At 44.8% G+C, this 16,672-nt stretch overlaps 1 long non-coding RNA gene across 3 annotated transcripts; it reads left to right on the top strand.

The window, feature by feature from the left end:
- The first annotated feature begins 4,187 nt into the window (after positions 1 to 4,187).
- Positions 4,188 to 14,817, top strand: LOC306816620. Of its 3 annotated transcripts, none has more exons than XR_013777735.1 (4): positions 4,188 to 4,292; positions 7,557 to 7,798; positions 9,358 to 9,448; positions 14,656 to 14,817. It is a non-coding gene; the product is annotated as an uncharacterized lncRNA (long non-coding RNA). The 3 variants fall into 3 exon arrangements; XR_013777736.1 differs by lacking the exon at positions 14,656 to 14,817 and adding an exon at positions 10,692 to 10,920; XR_013777737.1 differs by lacking the exon at positions 14,656 to 14,817 and adding an exon at positions 10,692 to 10,920 and having other exon boundaries at positions 4,200 to 4,292; positions 7,560 to 7,798.
- Positions 14,818 to 16,672: the final 1,855 nt, after the last annotated feature.

Genomic DNA, 16,672 nt, shown 5'->3' with positions numbered 1-16,672 from the left:
ACCTTATTTCTCGTCCTAGAAGACACAGGGCTTCTGGGAGGAGAATGGGCTAGGCCAGGTAGTTCTTCTGAATCATCCTCTCCCTCTCTCCGAGCTCGAGGAGGAGATTTGAATAGGTCACTCATATCCTGTTCCTGCATATCCAAATTGTGCATTTTGTCTAATCTGGTACACCGCTCACCTATATCACATGCTGAACAACACCTTTCAAGTTTCCCTTTATTTGCTTTCCTTTCCTTCTCAAGGGCTAGAACTAAAGGGTCAGAGGGTGCCTTAATCCCACAGTCTCTCTGCCATTCAGGGTGGTTTCGGAGAGAGAAGAACATGTCACAATAGGAAACCTCACTCCATTTGCCCTCTCTTCTTAAAAACAACATTAGTTGCAACAGAGTATCATAATCTAAAGTCCCGGTAGGTGGCCACCTTAGTCCGTGGTCTAGTCTGTACAGTGGCCACCACTGGCTACAATATTTAATTAGGGTGGATTTATTTTCAGTGCCGCCAGTTCCTGCAACTTCTTTCCAATGTGTTATAATACACCCTAAAGGGCTGGCTTTAGGGACTTCTGTGCTCTGTGTAGATCCCATTCTTCTCTTTTCATCCCCTGCCCACTTTACACCTAAGCTACACCTTACTGAACTTTAAAATTTCTTTCCAATCCCCTTCCCACACACAATACCAACTGCTAGATCAGTCAATTTGTTTCCTCTCTCTATCTGGCAGTCTATTAGGTTCACAAACTCCCGAGGATCACGCCCAAACCATTGAAAAGCGGACCCCCTTTTTCACTCTTCTCAGTACGCAAACGAAGCACACAATGCACCAACACGGCACGCTCACTCTTGTACAAACACAGCACACTTATTATTCATACTTTCTACCAACAATCATTATATTCTCAGCACAGCTACAGTCCCGCTCGCATCACGCCGCACATTACACAATTCTGCCTTTCTGAAAAGAATACCCCACACTTACTCCCCTCCTGGGTACGTCTCAGTCACTCACCTCACTCGCAATGTCCGGACTCCAACACACACACCACCTGGGAACAGGAATCCACTCGACCCGCGTTCTAGGGTCGCTCCGCGGCTGCTCTATCAGTCAGCGAATTCCTTCACTGGCCCCCCTCCTCCCTTCTCGACCCGGAGGTTAAGGGAATGGAGTGGCCCTACCGGTGTCCCTCTGCCGGTAACTCCACCAGCCCGCTGCTTGCAAGCCTGACCTCCACAGGGACTTTGTTGTACGCAGGACGTCTCCTGCGATTTATCAACAGCCCTCCAATCACACGTGCATATGTCTTACAAACCCCCCAGAATTAATACGTACCGTTTCATCCGCCAGCCAGTGGTCCTTTCTGTCGCTGCAGTAAGCGAGCCGGGGTCGGCGTCTCCTCCAGGAAATCCCGGGGCGCGCCGTGGAGTCGTCCGGCCCTCAGCTCGATCCCGCAGGCAGACAGGAAGGTCCCATCTGGGGTGCCAAATGAAGCGCGGAAAATAAACTTCACAACCTGTAAAGTTGTGGAGTAGGTACGTATTTTATTCAGCGCTGGACGCAGGGGGAGAGCATCCTCCCAAATCCTGCGTACCGTACATGCTTCTAACCTTCTATTTATCTAGGAAGTCCATGCATATTCTAAATCGCCTATACATATTGATTATCTGCCCCGCCTGTTTCCCGCTTCATATGGAGATTAGTTGCATATTCATTGCGGCTGCGTAGTTAATTGAGTCGGTGGTCTTCAAATGAGTCTGTGGGCGGAAAATGATGAAGTAACAGTCTTCCTCACTAGTTGAACTTTTCACCTTGTCTTTCCACGCATGCGCTTTTAGCCTCTTGGTCGTGATATTTTGCAGACTTTGCACTTTTACAAAGAGGGGCCCCTTTCCTTATACATCAGGGGTCTTCTTATCGTGCATTCCTTTTCCTTATAAGCACACAGTAACTGATACCTATACATCAGGGGTCTCTTGTTGTACATTCTTTTCCTTATAAGCACACAGTAACTGAAAACATATGTTCTACTCCTCATTCTATTTAACCCTTAAATCCCCTGTTTCAGTTAGAAGGTTTATCTGGAAGTCAGCTTTGGCTTAGGGCTTGTTGTTGAGGCCTTAGTACTTCCCTGGAATTGTCCTTTCCCAGGCAGTGATCCTGTCCTCTCAGCTGCAATGGAATCCTCAGCTGTTCCCACAGGGATTGCTCAGGCTCAGCTTGTGCTGAGTTCCTTGTGAGTGGAGTCATCAGTATCTTGGACAAGCAGATTCTCTGTCACAATGTCCAAAAGTTTTCCCTGGGATCCACCAGGGTAAGAGGAAAGCTCTCTGAAGCTGTGACATGGGAATTGTCCTGCTGGGTGGCCGTGGCTGTGAGTCTGAAGCACAGCAGCTCTCTGGCCGTGTGGTGCTGCTGGCAGAGCTGGCTGCTGCCCACTCAAGGCTCAGGCAGGCACCTGAGCTGCCTTGCTGCGCTGCCAAAACCATCTCAGTGCTCGGGGGCACCTCCCGCCCCTGGTCCCAGTGGGTCCCGCTGGCAGTGTCAGAGCAGTGGCTCGTCGGGGTCGGTGCTGCCCCTGCTCTCCACTCGCCCTGGCCCCGGCAGTGCTGGCCCCGCTGCCATGCACACACAGGGAATGGGAACTGCTGCCTGATGCTTTTGGAGCTGTGCCACTCCTGCTGCTGCTGCTGCTGGTGAAGGCACCTTGAATGGACTAGTGGGACTGTGGGCTGTATTGGCCTGTGATAGCAAGGTCATGAAGGCAGAGGTGCAGATGGTCCTGTCAGTCCTTTATCTGCCTGTTTCTGGAACCCAAAGAATCCCTCTTGATCCTGTGAGGCACTGAGTTTGCAAAGTAATGGTTCCTTTGTTGTTGTTATTTTCCCTTTGGGCAGCATCCATATTTGAAGCCAGCTGAGCCTCTCTCCAGACTGGCATCTCTGATCCCTGCAGTGAATCCATGGAGGCAGTTCAAGAGGTGGTGATGATCATTTCAGGATGACACTCTAGTTCAAGTTCTGAGTGGGTCTCAGAATAAAAACTGTATCAAACCTCAACTCCATTGGGAGGTTCCCTTCCTTGTAATCCTGTGAATAAATGCTACGTTGCCTTTGAGCATTTTTTTTTTCAAATGGAAAGTTCCATTAATAGTGGTTTTGGTATGATTAGGAATGGGGAAGTATCTCCTTCTGATGCCCAAATAGTTTTTGCTATTTTTTTCCCTTCATATGTATTCATAGATTTGTACACTACTGTTGTATGGTTACATAGTTCCGGGGTAACTTCAGTACTTTTCCTCTCCTGATAGGCAGAAGGACAAAACACATCCCAAAGGCTCCTATCCTATGTTAGCTCCTCTGTGAACCAGGGTTAAAACATGTTCTCAAGGTACTTTCTCATAAAGTAGGTATAGCCTGTACAGCTAGTACAGCTAGTAGCAAGAAAGAGGGGCTCCAGAAGAGGTGGAAAGAAATGGAGGAAATTTCCTCATTATTGTGCTTCTCCTTGGGAATTCTTGTCAATCATGCTAATTTTCCAGACTTATAAAAGCACTTTCACCCTATGTGGTATGGTCATTTTTCCATATCTGCCCCTGGAGTATTCTAGTTAGAGGCCAGAATTGATATTACCTCCTCTATTATTATTGACTCAAAAGTGTGTTCTTTTATGTTTTAATGTTTCTCAATCATAAGAATGTCACAGACTGACCAGCCAACAGCAGGATCGACCCACCAGGGGAATTTCTCCTGCTTTGTGACTCAGGAGAACTTCCCAGGCTATTTTGTGTTTGCTGTAGGGAAGCTTGGGCTGCTTTGCATAAATTCACAGGATCGACCAGTGCTGGGAGGGCTGCACCTTGCTGCCCTAGTGAGAGGTGTTAAGCTGCACCTTCCCCTTGGAGGCAGCCAAGTACAGCACTTTTGTGCAGAAACACTTAATTAGCCCTGGTTTGCACAGCTGCAGCAACTGGGGTTGCCGGAGTGCCCCTTCCTGCATTGGAAATGAGCTGAGTCAGTCATGGGACAGGGCAGGGCATGCCCAGGTGTGCCCATTGGGAATTCCATCTGTCCTGGGTGTGTCCCGTGCGGCTCCTCAGTGACATCCCACCCAGCCTGGAACATGGAACTCCCCGTTTCCAAGGACACGTGGCCATTGTCACCAGCACAGGCAGGACCGGTCAGACCCTTCCGCGGCTGCAGCGAGAGCGGAGGTGTCAGAGCCTTTAGCGAGTGCTGCTCCACACTGGTTGGAGCTCACACCTGCTGCTCAAGAGGCTGATCCACACCTGAGTGGAGGTAAATATTTACAGTTCTGTGCAGAAAGGGGGGGCTCAGTGATCAATTCACAAAGTCAGCACCAGAAACACCAGAATGTTTCAGTATTTATATGTTTTAGCCAGCAAAGCTATTCACGTTCATTGACTGTAGGTTACGGTATTCTCTTCATAATCAGCATTCTGTCTGCTGTTGGGTACAGATCTTCTTTCTTCTCATGCTAATTACTCTGCATGCTCAGTCTCTCTCTTCTACTTAGAGAAAAATTTCTTGAGTGGGTGGCCATGGTCTGCCCCTGCTGGAATGACATTTTACCCAACAGAGCTGATTCAACACAGTTGCTGCATTGGCTTTATTCATTTGGGTCTTGTCTTAAGGGTTCTGCCAAATGTCCTTGTGCAATTCTGAATTCTTTGTGTCCACCATTCAAGGTGCATTCACCTTCCCAAGCCTTGCTAACCTCCCCTAGGTCTGAGGCCACTGAAGCCTATCAAGCCCCACACATGAATAAGGCAATTCAGCCAACAAGTAACCTGCCTTTCCAAGGCCAGGCCATCACTTGGAGCTTGTTGGCTGCTTCTTGTTTCATGGAGAAAATGTCTGTTTCTGTTAATGAGCCTTGAAAGCCAGAAAGGCCAAACAACAAAGAACACATATTTTCCTAGCACATATTGCCCATGTTGCAGATGTTGCTGCAGGATCAGTGTGTGTGTGGCAGCGGATCAGCCGAGGCAGGGCGGGATGGCGGAGCTGCGGGCCTGGGCACGATCCACTGTGCTCCGCAGGGCCCAGCCCGCACTGCATCCCGCAGAGCCCCCACGGCCGCTGCCATGCCCCTCAGGGGGACCCAGAGGGGCAGCACCAGCAGCTGAGGGGCTGTGCCGGGCTCTGGGGTCGGCTCTGGGTCAGGGCTTGGCCATGGTGCTGGTGCCAGGTGCTGCTGACCCTGCGGGACCAGCTGGGCAGGGCTGGGCCCCACTGGTGCCCCACGGCCCCTTTGAGGCAGCCCCGGGGGAAGCGACTCCCAGGGATGACACTGAGGAGCTGCCAGTGCAAGGGGGAGATTCCCCCTGCTCTGACACCACTCAATTCATGCTCTGGGAATGGCTCTTGCTCAAAATGAGTGCACTCCTCATTGTTCCATATTTAGACCAGGGTCACCAAGAATGTAAGGATAAATGAAACCCAGGAGCAGTTATTTTTTTAGTATTGGAAGTAGACATTATTTTATTGCCAGCTCTGGTGCATAGGGGAGAGCTCCAGCCACATACATGCCACTTTCTAAGCATTTACACTTACTGATATATTTTCAGTAAACATAGAAATTCCTGTCCATTGGTTCTAAATGATACACACTCCTCATTTACTACTTATTGTTCTCTCTTGTATTGGATGTTGATTTCTCCCTTCTCATGCAAATTAGTCCCTTTTTTTCAGTCTGTTTTTAGTTTTTTTCCCCACAAAAGTTCTTTTGACCTGTGAGGCTGAAATGTCTTTATTAGTTTCTTCTTTATGTTCTGGCCATTCCAATGTGTTCTTGGAGGGCTTGAAGTTTAGATTCAAGGTATCCAGATTTTGAAGCCTTCAGGCTTTGTTTATCGAATGTTATCAGGGTTAGTTTAGAAAAATGAAAAACTTTGGGGATCTAACAATCCAACTCTGACAATAGATTGCCAAAAGACACCTAGCTACTTACTTTGTAAGGCAGAAAATTACAATGGTTAAGATGAACACACTGCCTATGATTAATTAAACAATTAATTGCAAAGTTATTTAAATTCAGTAACCAGGAGAAAATGTAGGCTAAACAAGCAATGAGAAGCTGCATAATAATCCAAGTTGATGTGTTTGGCACCTTACGTGATTTGTTCCCATTCTTTTATAAATGCACGGATGCTCTTAGAGCAAACTCATTCATGAAGCTGACATAAAAGGATGCAAAGTTCAGGTGACTCCCAGTTCCCCTTCATGCCCAGTCCCTGTCCTAAGCTCTGCCACTGCTGATGACTGAAACAGAAACATTAGTGGAATTGTGCTGAGGCAGCACTTCGTGCAAATGACACTCTCACAAGCACAAGTCACAAGTGACATTCTCACAAGCAAAAAATTGAGGGATTTCTAGAAGACTGTTGAATATTTCTTTTGCGATCTTTGCAAGTGAATACTTCAATTGCATTAAAAGTTCAGGCAAATTTCAGATGAATACCTTTTTAGCTTCCCTGCCAGCCAATTTTGTTTTCAGAATGAAGCAGTTGGATGGCAGTAGGTTGTTTTTGTTAAAAAGTATGCTTATGCCAGTAGACATTGTAGCGATGTTTGAGCTCCAAGGTGGCACATTCTAGACTAAATAATGAGTTCAGGACACAATCCAAATTTTGTTACATCTGAGTAACCTGAGGTAAACTGTTTCCATTTCACACCTATGCAAACAATTGCATCTAGAGCTGAGGAAAACACAAAGGGTTTTGGTGCCTGTTCGAGTCAAAATTCAGCTTTTGCAGTTGAAATTCTTCTTGGAGCTCACTCCAGCATGTGCTTCCTTAGTACCAGATAAATCCCAGCCTGGAGTGCTGCCCAAACCTTGTGATCTTTTTGGGAACCACTCTCACCTGGTTTGTCAGCTGAGCTCTGGCCAATTCAGTTGTACTCAGGCATTGGATTTCAAGGGAAGCCCTTGCCTATAAATTCCAGCAATTGGGAAAGGATGGCTTTCTCCTTGAACTCTTGGCTGCATTGGAGGCTCAGTGATGGTCACTCACTGAAAGTGCAGCTCTTGCTCTGCCTTAGCTTAGTGCAGAGCATTTTAAGGTGACAGTGTTGTGTCTTTTTGGAGAGACAAAATTAAACCCACAAATTTCTCATTAGGGATGTGCTGTTTCACATGTGAATGATGATTTCTGTGATTCTTGGTGAGAGTTTGCATAGATCCTAAGGGAATACTTCACATTGAGCAATTGGTATTGAAGAGTGGCAGTAGTGAGACAATTGTGGAACTGGGGCTGGCAAATTTTGCTTTGGCCTGGCACAGAGGAACTCAGGTGAGACAGGTCTGGTTGCTGGTAGGGTAGAGGGTGCCCTTGCAACATGCTCCACGTAGTGCCAGTCAGGGATTGGGCTTTGTTACAGAATCAGAGAATATTCTGACCTCACAGTGATCCACAAGGATATGCAAGTTCAGCTCTGTCTCAAAGAATTCCATCATAATTTTAAATCAACTTGCTTGCCTTCTCCCAAACTCCCCTTATGACATTTCTTTTTCTGTTTTCGTTTCCTTTGGAAAACAAGTAGACATCATAAGAGCCCAACCAAACATTTCACATTGTGCACCTGAGAAGAAGAAAACAGCCATGAAGCCAGCAGAGAGTGAAGAGAGTCCTTGCACTGCTGTTTATCGCCGACCCTACAGGGACAGGGTGATTCATTTGCTTGCTCTGAGGACGTACAAGAAGCCAGAGTTACTTGCCCGCTTGCAGAGAGATGGAGTCATGCAAAAGGACAAGGGAACCCTTGGCAAGATCCTCCAGCAGGTGAGATTGTGCAGTTTGGCTCCAGCAATTTTCTTCCGCCACGTTGTTCTTTTATCCTTAATTTTTACTTGTTCCTCCACTGTTTAAATAAGAAACTTTCCTTTTAAAATATTTCCTGTTCAACATGGCTGTTGTTGAATTATGCAAACATTCATAGATCATCAGAATATTTCCTCTTTTGCTATGAGCAACGTCCGGGGGGATAATTCAGATGGACACAGTTTTGGATGCACAGAGTTGCTTCTTAAATGGATTCACATACTTGCTTCCCTTTCCAACACAATCTTAGTTCTGGTTTTAAGACATGAATTCTTGATTCTGGGTATATTTGTTACTTTGCATTTTTTATAATGAGAGACAGACATCAACAGAGACCACCAGAGCAATATCAGTGTTTATTATGTTTTCAAAGAAAGAAAAAGGGCAGATTTTGAGAGATGATGGTGGTGTGTTGTTGAGTTATTTAATGTGTTATAGCAGTCAAATTGATGGAGATTTTCCTGTCTCCATCTCAGCAGGAACTCTCAGCAGTGTCAGGTGATGAAGTCTAAACCAGCACACTTCATATCAGTGGTCTTGAGGTTTTACTACCTCATTTTACCTTTTTGAGTAGATTTTGTATTTGTCTTGAGAAAGATATGAACCTCATTTACTGTCAAAGGAATAGAACAAGACAAGAGCACGACTTTCTCATAGAAGGACTCTGCAGGAATGAACCCTGGCTCTGCCACATGAAGAGGGAGGGACACTGGGCCTGACCAGCTCTGCTTACACATTGTGGCACTAAATGTTGTTTTGAAAGGAACACTTATGAAATATGAATACTCACTTGTTTCCAATCAGTGATACTTTGATTCAGCTTAAAACTCATGTGATAGAGGAATAAATCCTCTCTGTGTCAAAGGATATTGTTCAGTTCCAGTTGGGTGAACACAAAGAGGTGTTCAGAACTAGCTGGATTTCTGTAGTTTGCATTTAGCAACCATAATAAAGGTTTGTTTTCTGAAATGTCTGCCTGTAGGTAGCCAACCTGAATCTAAAGGATAATTCCTTCAGTCTGAAGGAACATCTGTTTCAGACCCTTCAGACTGATTGGCCTGGCTACACTGAAATGGATAGGGAGAAGTTGAAGGTGATACTTGCTAGGTAAGTTCAGTCTTTAGAGGAAGGAGAAGAGACTCTTCAGAACAAACACCCTGGGAGATGAAGCCTCACTTGTTAGAATATGCTGAGTCAGCAGCAACCCATCAGGGTCCTGCAGTCCAACTCCCTGGCCCTGCACAGGACACCACAAGAATCACACCCTGTGCCCAAGACTGTTGTCCAAATGCTTCTTGAGCTCCTGCTACAGTGACCAGGGGCCACGAGAGCCTGTTCCAGAGCTTGGGCGCTCTCTGGGGCAAGAATGTTTTCCTGATATCCAGCCTAAAGCTCCCTCAAATCAGCTTCATGCTGTTTCCTTGGCTCCTGACACTGAATGTCTGTATAACCTGAAACAAAAGAACTATGACTGTTGATATTGAGGCCTTGGAACATGAAATGTTTCACCACCCTCACAGCAAATCAACTCCATCTCAGAACCCCACCAGCACCAGGCAAGCACCATCTCCAGGACCTTCTGAGACACATGCTCCAGCAAGACCTGCTCAGGTATTTGGTGCATTTTTAACATTCTCTATTGTGTATTAAGGTTTGGCCCTCTGCTGATGGTGTAAAAGCTGTGATGTGACCAGGCCAAAGCATGTTGTGCCTCAGGCATTCTGACTGCTTTGGCAGGAAGGTTGTGATCAGAAGAGAGGATCCTGCAGGGGTGCAGCAGCACTGTCCTGAGCCAACTTTCTGCTCTGCCTGGAGACTTGAGCTCAGTCCCCACTCTCAACTCATTCCCTGCAGAAGGACTCAAAGGGCTGGCTCTGCATGCATGACAAAACTGGGACAAAAGACTACTGTACATAAGAGGCTGCTGTACATAAAAGGGTGGGGCAGATGGGGCCCTCTGGCTTCCTTTTCCCTCTCTCTTGCTTTCATTCTCATTGTTTACTCCAGATCTACACTATCCATGTGACAGGACCAGCACAGGATCTAGAGAAGTGTGATATTCCCTCACTCCCTTCTCTGCCTTAATTTCTCTCCTCCTTTGCCCTGCCTGGGAACAGCATGGCTGTCCTGTTCTACTCAATCCTCAGTCCTGGATTTTGCTGTGGGAGTGAGGAGCTTGTGCCCGTGTGCTGTGCCATGTGAGCCAGCACCTTTGAGAAGGTCCTTGGGAGGAGCTGAGAGATGGAAGTGAACTGAAGAAAATGGAAGAGCTCATAAGTCACCACTTGTGAAAGTCTCTTGTGTAAAGTAAAGAATATTTCAGCCATCAGCTTTTGAGTTTAAAGAGTGGAGTGGCTGCTGGAGTGAAGGCAACTGCACCTAAAAGCACAAGATTATCCTGACATGTGACTGATGTCTTTTTTCATCATCCTGATGAGAATTCACAACCAACCACAACACCCTGTACTCCTGGGTTGTGTCAGTGATGCACTGATCTTGTCTTTAACAGGGAGACAGCTAAAACAGACTCTTTAGTAAATCATGTGTATGTGTGACAGCAAGAGCTGTGTACAAGCATGAATTGGGAGCTAGAAAAAAACAACTGGACCTCCCCATTTTGGGGAAGCCTTAGATAGAGCTGCTGAAGGGAGTGTCTTTCTACCAAAGCCTTTTAGCTACAAACTTGAAGTCTTGATGAGAAAGTAGGAATGACATAGAGCATGAATGATCTTTTTATTTAAGGAAAATTTGTTTTTAACCATTGGCACTTCAGAAATGCTGCTATTTTACAAATGGGAGCAAATCCTGATCCTGATGATAGATTAATGAATTAATTATTTTGTTATTGATGCAGAAACGGCCTCTGGCTTCTGACTTCACCAGTCCTGTGCTGAGCAAGAAGAGGCGAATTGGTCACCAGCAGTTCACCAGTCACGTCCAGCCAGCAGCTGGAGGTCTCTCTTCCTCCTGGGTGCTGCCTTCCACAGCCCTTTGTAATCAGAACATGTCTCCAAGGGTTGGCTCCATTTCCCCCTGCACCCATGAGGTGCACCAGAACAACAAGTTCCAGAGTTCTAGAGTCCCAGAGCCTGCCATGGAGCAGATGGAGATCTCCAATTCAAACGGAGAGAAAAATGAATTGGGAAGGCTGAAGCAGTCACATCCTTTGGATTTCGATGAAGGTATTAATATGCTGCTTTTCCTAACTCCTCCCTGGAGAACTGTGGTGTAAAGATTTGGTTATTCAGACAGCCTCTGCCTGAATTAGGCAACAAGTGAGATCCTTTTCAATTGTACAGATGTTATTAACAGTAAATGCAACCCAGAGAGATAGAAAGGAATAAGAGAGGAGAGGTGGGGTGTAGAGAAGAGAGAAACATTAGGTATGAAAACATCACCACCACATGGATTCTCTGTGGTACAGCCAGTCCATCTTCACCCTTGGTCTTGTCAGTGGTGGGGGTCCCCAAGTGGCTCTGGAGGTACCACCTTTATACTGCCCAAGATTTGAGTACCCACAGGTACAGATTGTCACAGCTGCTCTTAGATCTCGGGCTGGAAGGGATGCAAGTGTCTTTTCCTTACACACAGTCTCTACAGCAAGAAAAAGATTCTTGCTTGAGTCTAAAAACACGTGAGCATTGTTCTTCAGGAGCCACAAAATTCAGAGCAGCTGGTGAAGGAAAAATCTGGACTGTGTTTCAAGTTGGGGCTTAGGCTGCAGCTTTTGTGCTGACTGAGCCATGAGAGCAAATGCACTTTTGGAAATGAAATGCTCACAGCAAAGCTCTTCTTACAGGTTGTATTGAACATACTGTGACTCTCCTGCTGACAAGAGTGCAGAAAATTTTCATCCAAACTTTGTTTCATGGGAACTTTGGGCCTCTGGAATGGACAAGGAAGTGGCCATAAAAACATGGCATGAGAAGAACTCCAGCTTTTTTCTCTATTTCTTTTTAGAACCTCCATGTTCATCACTCTCTCTCCCCCTCTGTCTATCTCAAGCTGTTGTCTTTTGTGAAACTGCATCTGCTGCTGCATGACTGGAATGGCTGTAGAGATGCCACCTCATGCATTCAAAACAGAAAAGCTGAGCTGGGCTTTACACCATGGTAGTGCAGTAGAGAAAAGTGGCCATGCCTTCTTTCTACAGCCCAGAACTGGCCACTGGAGAGAAAATTCTGTGTGCCCCATTATTGATTTTTGGAGCTTTTTTCAGAGTAATTTACTGTGAGAACAAAGCTCTGAAGGACTTTTACAAGACCATCCAGTGGGTATTTTTTGGCTTTTGAAAGATCTCCTGATGAAGAGTGTCAAAAATTCTGCTTTTCTGCAGGAGAAGGAAAACAAACTTCCATTGTCTCCACATGCTCTGCCACAAACACCCAAGCAGACTACTTGAGGTGAGTGAAAGAGCAGTTGAGCCTTGCCACTCGCAGTGGGTGCCCTGTGAAGCTCTTCCCAGTTTTGAAAGGATGATGTTGAGAAGGTTTTGCTGGCCCTGCATAGCTAAGAGCTGAAATGAACACCGAGGTGGGTTCAGGCTGGGCTGGCCCTCCCTTCCTGCAGTGCAGTTGCTCAGGGTCAGCTGCAGCAGTGGTGCTGCATCCCCCCCTTGTATTTGCAGTGCAGGAGGGGAGGCAGAACTGTGTGTGTGTGGTATCAAACACTGGAATGGCTGCCAGCTGCTGTCAGAGCAGTGATGTTGGCAAGGGCACCCAGGCCTCCTGCAGCCCTGGGGCTCTGGGGCAGCTGTGCCCTTTGGAGCAGGCACTGCAGGGCCCTGGGTCACATTGGATACAGCCAGGGATGCTCCGTGGGAAGGCTGAGGGCAAGGTGGTCCTGCAGGGGAGCAGCTGAGTGAGGCCTGTGCAAGGACTCTTGCCAGGAAATGTCACTGGGCAGAACCCAGAAGTCCAGGCTATTTCTTCTCTAGTACCTCCCCAGATGTTGAAAGACATCTGTGGATTTCAGAACACACCAGCACAGCAGTCAGGTGCATCTGGCCTGGGATGCATCCCTGGCACAAGCTGCTCTCTGTCCTGGTACTGAATTTCAACTTGTTAATGTTTTAATGCTTGTAGCAATTAATCTCAGGGTGTTTACAAGGATTTTTTCCCGTGTGAGGGAGTTTTTGTCATTCAAAAGAAGCTGGTGTGCAGGCCAGGAGGAGCAGAAGCATTGGTGTGTCAGTGTTGGGAAGTGGTGTCTATTATTCTCATTGACACTTCTTCTTGGATTTGTATCACGAGCTTGGTAAACCTCACTCATTTTTATTTGAATGAGAAGGGAATGAAGAAAATTTTTCACCCATCAGAGGCTTCAGGCATTAATGAGTTTTACCCTCGTTAGGAGCTGATGTGGTTTGCGTTTTGTAGTTGCACTTTCAGACTTATACAGAGTTTGTTTTTAATGGCTGCATTACAAGCACCTCTGATCAAGGCTCAGTTTTGTAAATGCTGTCCACTAGAAGAATCAAATATTATCATGAACTCTGCTTTGCTGTTAGACAGGCAGACATCAATGGAGCTCATAAGTTCAACTCTGTGTAACCAGAACCATAAATTCAGTTCCTGCCAAAAATGTATTTCAGATGGGTTCTCAAAAGTAAATGTATATTTAAAAGTTTTTCCTATATAGAAAGATAATATAGCTTAGCAATGTTTATTCTCTTCCTGAAGTTGTGGTCTTTGTTGGTCATTTGATATTTGAAAGAAGTGCCAATATTTTCTAAATGTGCTTCACTTGCTAATGAAGGAAACCTCTACAATATAAACTATTAGTAACTAAGTGTCATAGAAATGTGGCAGATTTCTGGAGTGACCTGACTACATCCTCTTAAAGCAAAGAACTTGCCTGTAGAAACAGTCAGTCCCAGAGCAACTAACTCGAACCTTGGGAGTCTCTGTTTGACATTTGCCACGTGGTTGGTGCAAAACTACACATGTGCTTTATGGAATAGGAACACATTAGAATGTTCTCTTAGAGTTCACTCACAGAAAAATGATCTATTTTTTTCCTTTAGAAAATACATTGCCATAGTCTCCTTGGAGCAACGCCAGCACTACAAGGATGACTTCAATGCAGAGTATGAGGAATACAGGAATTTACATTTTCAGATTGATAAGATCAACAAAGATTTCACACAGTTTTATGAGCAATGGAAGAGTCTGATTCCAGGGTCTGAAGCCTATCAGGTAAAGAAAGATAAAACTGTGAGGAGTGTGTTTCATCCCAGCAATGACTTGGATTCCCTGGAGCTGCTCAGTGAGACAAAGGGAAACTGCAGCATTGGCATATGTGCTCAGACACTGCTTGGGCTGGGTCTGATTTTTGTGAGACCCTGCCCAAAACACCCTGTTTGAGCTGTCTGTGAACAAAGAGTAAGGTGAGGTGTGTCCCAAGCAGAGTCTTGGAGCATGTGCTCCTTCTGTTCCCTATTGAGAGGCTTAATTGCAGATCTTGGGGGATGCTGGAGCTGGGGATTGGTTTTTGCCAAGCTCCCAGAAGAGTGGTGGCTCACAGGGAAGAAAATCTCTACAGTCAAACTGAGGGCTCTTTTAGTGTTTTGCATAGGTTTGCATTTTATGGTTGGAGTGAAACCTTCTTCTTCTTTTTTTTTTTCTCTTTGAAGATGCTGCTTCATCGAATCCTGACAGAGTATCAGCAGTTACAGCAGGTATGTGTGGCACCAGACCTGCAGGGCCATGGTTACTGCTGAGTGTGGCTCAAGGCTTTTTTAAAGCAAAGGACATCAGATTCTAAACTCTGCAGAAATGTTTGCATGCCCTAATTTTCTTTTGCTTTCTCCTTCACAGGGTAGCCCCAGCTACTCTGAAATGAAGAGCAGGTGCCAGTACCTCCACAAAAAGCTGTCCCATATTCAGAGCCGAATATCTGAATTTGACAAGCAATAAGTGGAGTCCTGGCACCACACATCTGCTTCAGCCATAAAAACCAGTGACCTCTGGATTTTTATTTCAAATTTGAGATTAGGCTTTTAGGATTATATAGGTTAGTATAGAACAGTAGTTTACATGTAGAACTGAGGAGTTGATTATTTGTTGAAAATGTAGGATTAGATCGAAGAAGTATAGGAAGTTTTAGAAGTAGAAAGAAGTTAGTATTGAACTTGAAAAATAAAGAAATTTCACTGTTGATAACTCCTTTGCTCATTTGGACTTGTATGGTATTTAGAGAGGCTTTCATCTGGTCCATTCTTTTCTTCAAGCCTCTTGGTTTATCCTTTGAATTAAAATATTTCAGTACGAGGTGGAAGCCCAGTACCTCTAATATGAAATTGTGCACATTTGAAGAAAGTATTGTGGCAAAATTAAATTTTTATGATAATAATTATAGGTGTGTTTTTTGAACTTCATATGAATTTAAACAGTTTGCATTAGGCAGAAGAGGCATTATTAAATTTGTGACAATATTCAGGTGTGAAAATACAGAAATCCTTGAATACTTTCACAGCCCACACATCTCCACCAGGTTCTGTAGAATGGCATCAAATAATGCACAGGTATGGAGACAATGGACTGGTGCTGCACTTATTTGTCAGTGGGCAGAGCTGTGGGAGGCAGGAATTCAAGGTGATTTCAGAACAGGATGAAGAAAGGGAAAGACAACTTCCATCTGGAGACAGAGTGGCACTGCTGTGCTGACCCAGGCAGAACAGGGCACAAGTTTCAAATCAATAGGAAAAAAGAGTTTTCTGGAAGGAAACCATGCTATCTAAGCACTAGTGTTCTTTCCACAGCACATAGAGTTTAGAGCATGAATGTACATGAGATGCAAATATTCCTGTAAAGGGTTAGAAAAAAGTCATTTATCTATGATTATTTCCACAAATATACCCATGAATGAATAAAAAACCTCCACACCTACGTATATCATTAAGCAGGATACTCTGTAGATTCTCACATTAACACTGGCATAATTATGTAGGAGACTTGCAAAGGTTTAAAGATTTTTATTCTCCCTTTTCTTCTTCAAAACCTCCAAAACATGATGAAATTCACTTTTTAAACTGCAGACTGCTGTGTGCTGAAGCAAGCCATTATTTGCTTACTCATCATCATCTTTTCCCTGTCTGTTAAAGTCACTGATGCATTAATTGTTCATCCAAACTTGAAACAGTTCATGAAGAATCTGAAGACAAAATTAATGCACTGATTTCAATTGAATTCATGTCCTCTGCCTCTTCAAGCTGAAATACTATTTATTACATGTCAGAATTAAGTCCTGATACCTAATAAATGGGGAAATATAAACTATAGTGACTAGATGACCATGTTTCAAGGGATCATTGCATTTTAGTCTTATTTGGACAAATTAGTGATCCAAGAGAGAAAAGACTGGTCAATTATCAGAGTGGAAGTAGGTGAAAAAGATGTCTAGGTGGGATGCAGTTGGAGGCAAAAATTAAGTATGTGGGAAAATGATTCTATATCAGATGATTTTAACATTACTACATGCATGATCTTCAAACAAACACATGGGGAAAAACTCTCATGACATAAATGTTGGTATTCCATACATTGAAGGAAGGAAGGGGAGAAAGAAAGCATGGAGTTTCCAGGAGTATCCAAATCAAGCACTTTATTCAGCATCACTATGGAATTTTCATTAAGGAAAAACACTAAATGGAGGGCTCATCACCCATTCAATTTTTTACTAACATTCAGTGAAAGAGACTAATTTGAGTGTAAAAGCTTGCATGTTGAAAACATGAGTGTGTTGAGAGATTTTTAAATCTGGCCCAAAGACAATTCACTGTTGAAAATCCAAGTCTAAAACTTTTCAAATTAAATGACCCTGGATGAAGTAGGA

This window comes from Erithacus rubecula (genome assembly GCF_903797595.1).
Source record: "Erithacus rubecula genome assembly, contig: scaffold_746_arrow_ctg1, whole genome shotgun sequence".
NCBI classification, from domain to species: Eukaryota; Metazoa; Chordata; class Aves; order Passeriformes; family Muscicapidae; genus Erithacus; species Erithacus rubecula.
This window is presented reverse-complemented; position numbering and strand designations above follow the sequence as displayed.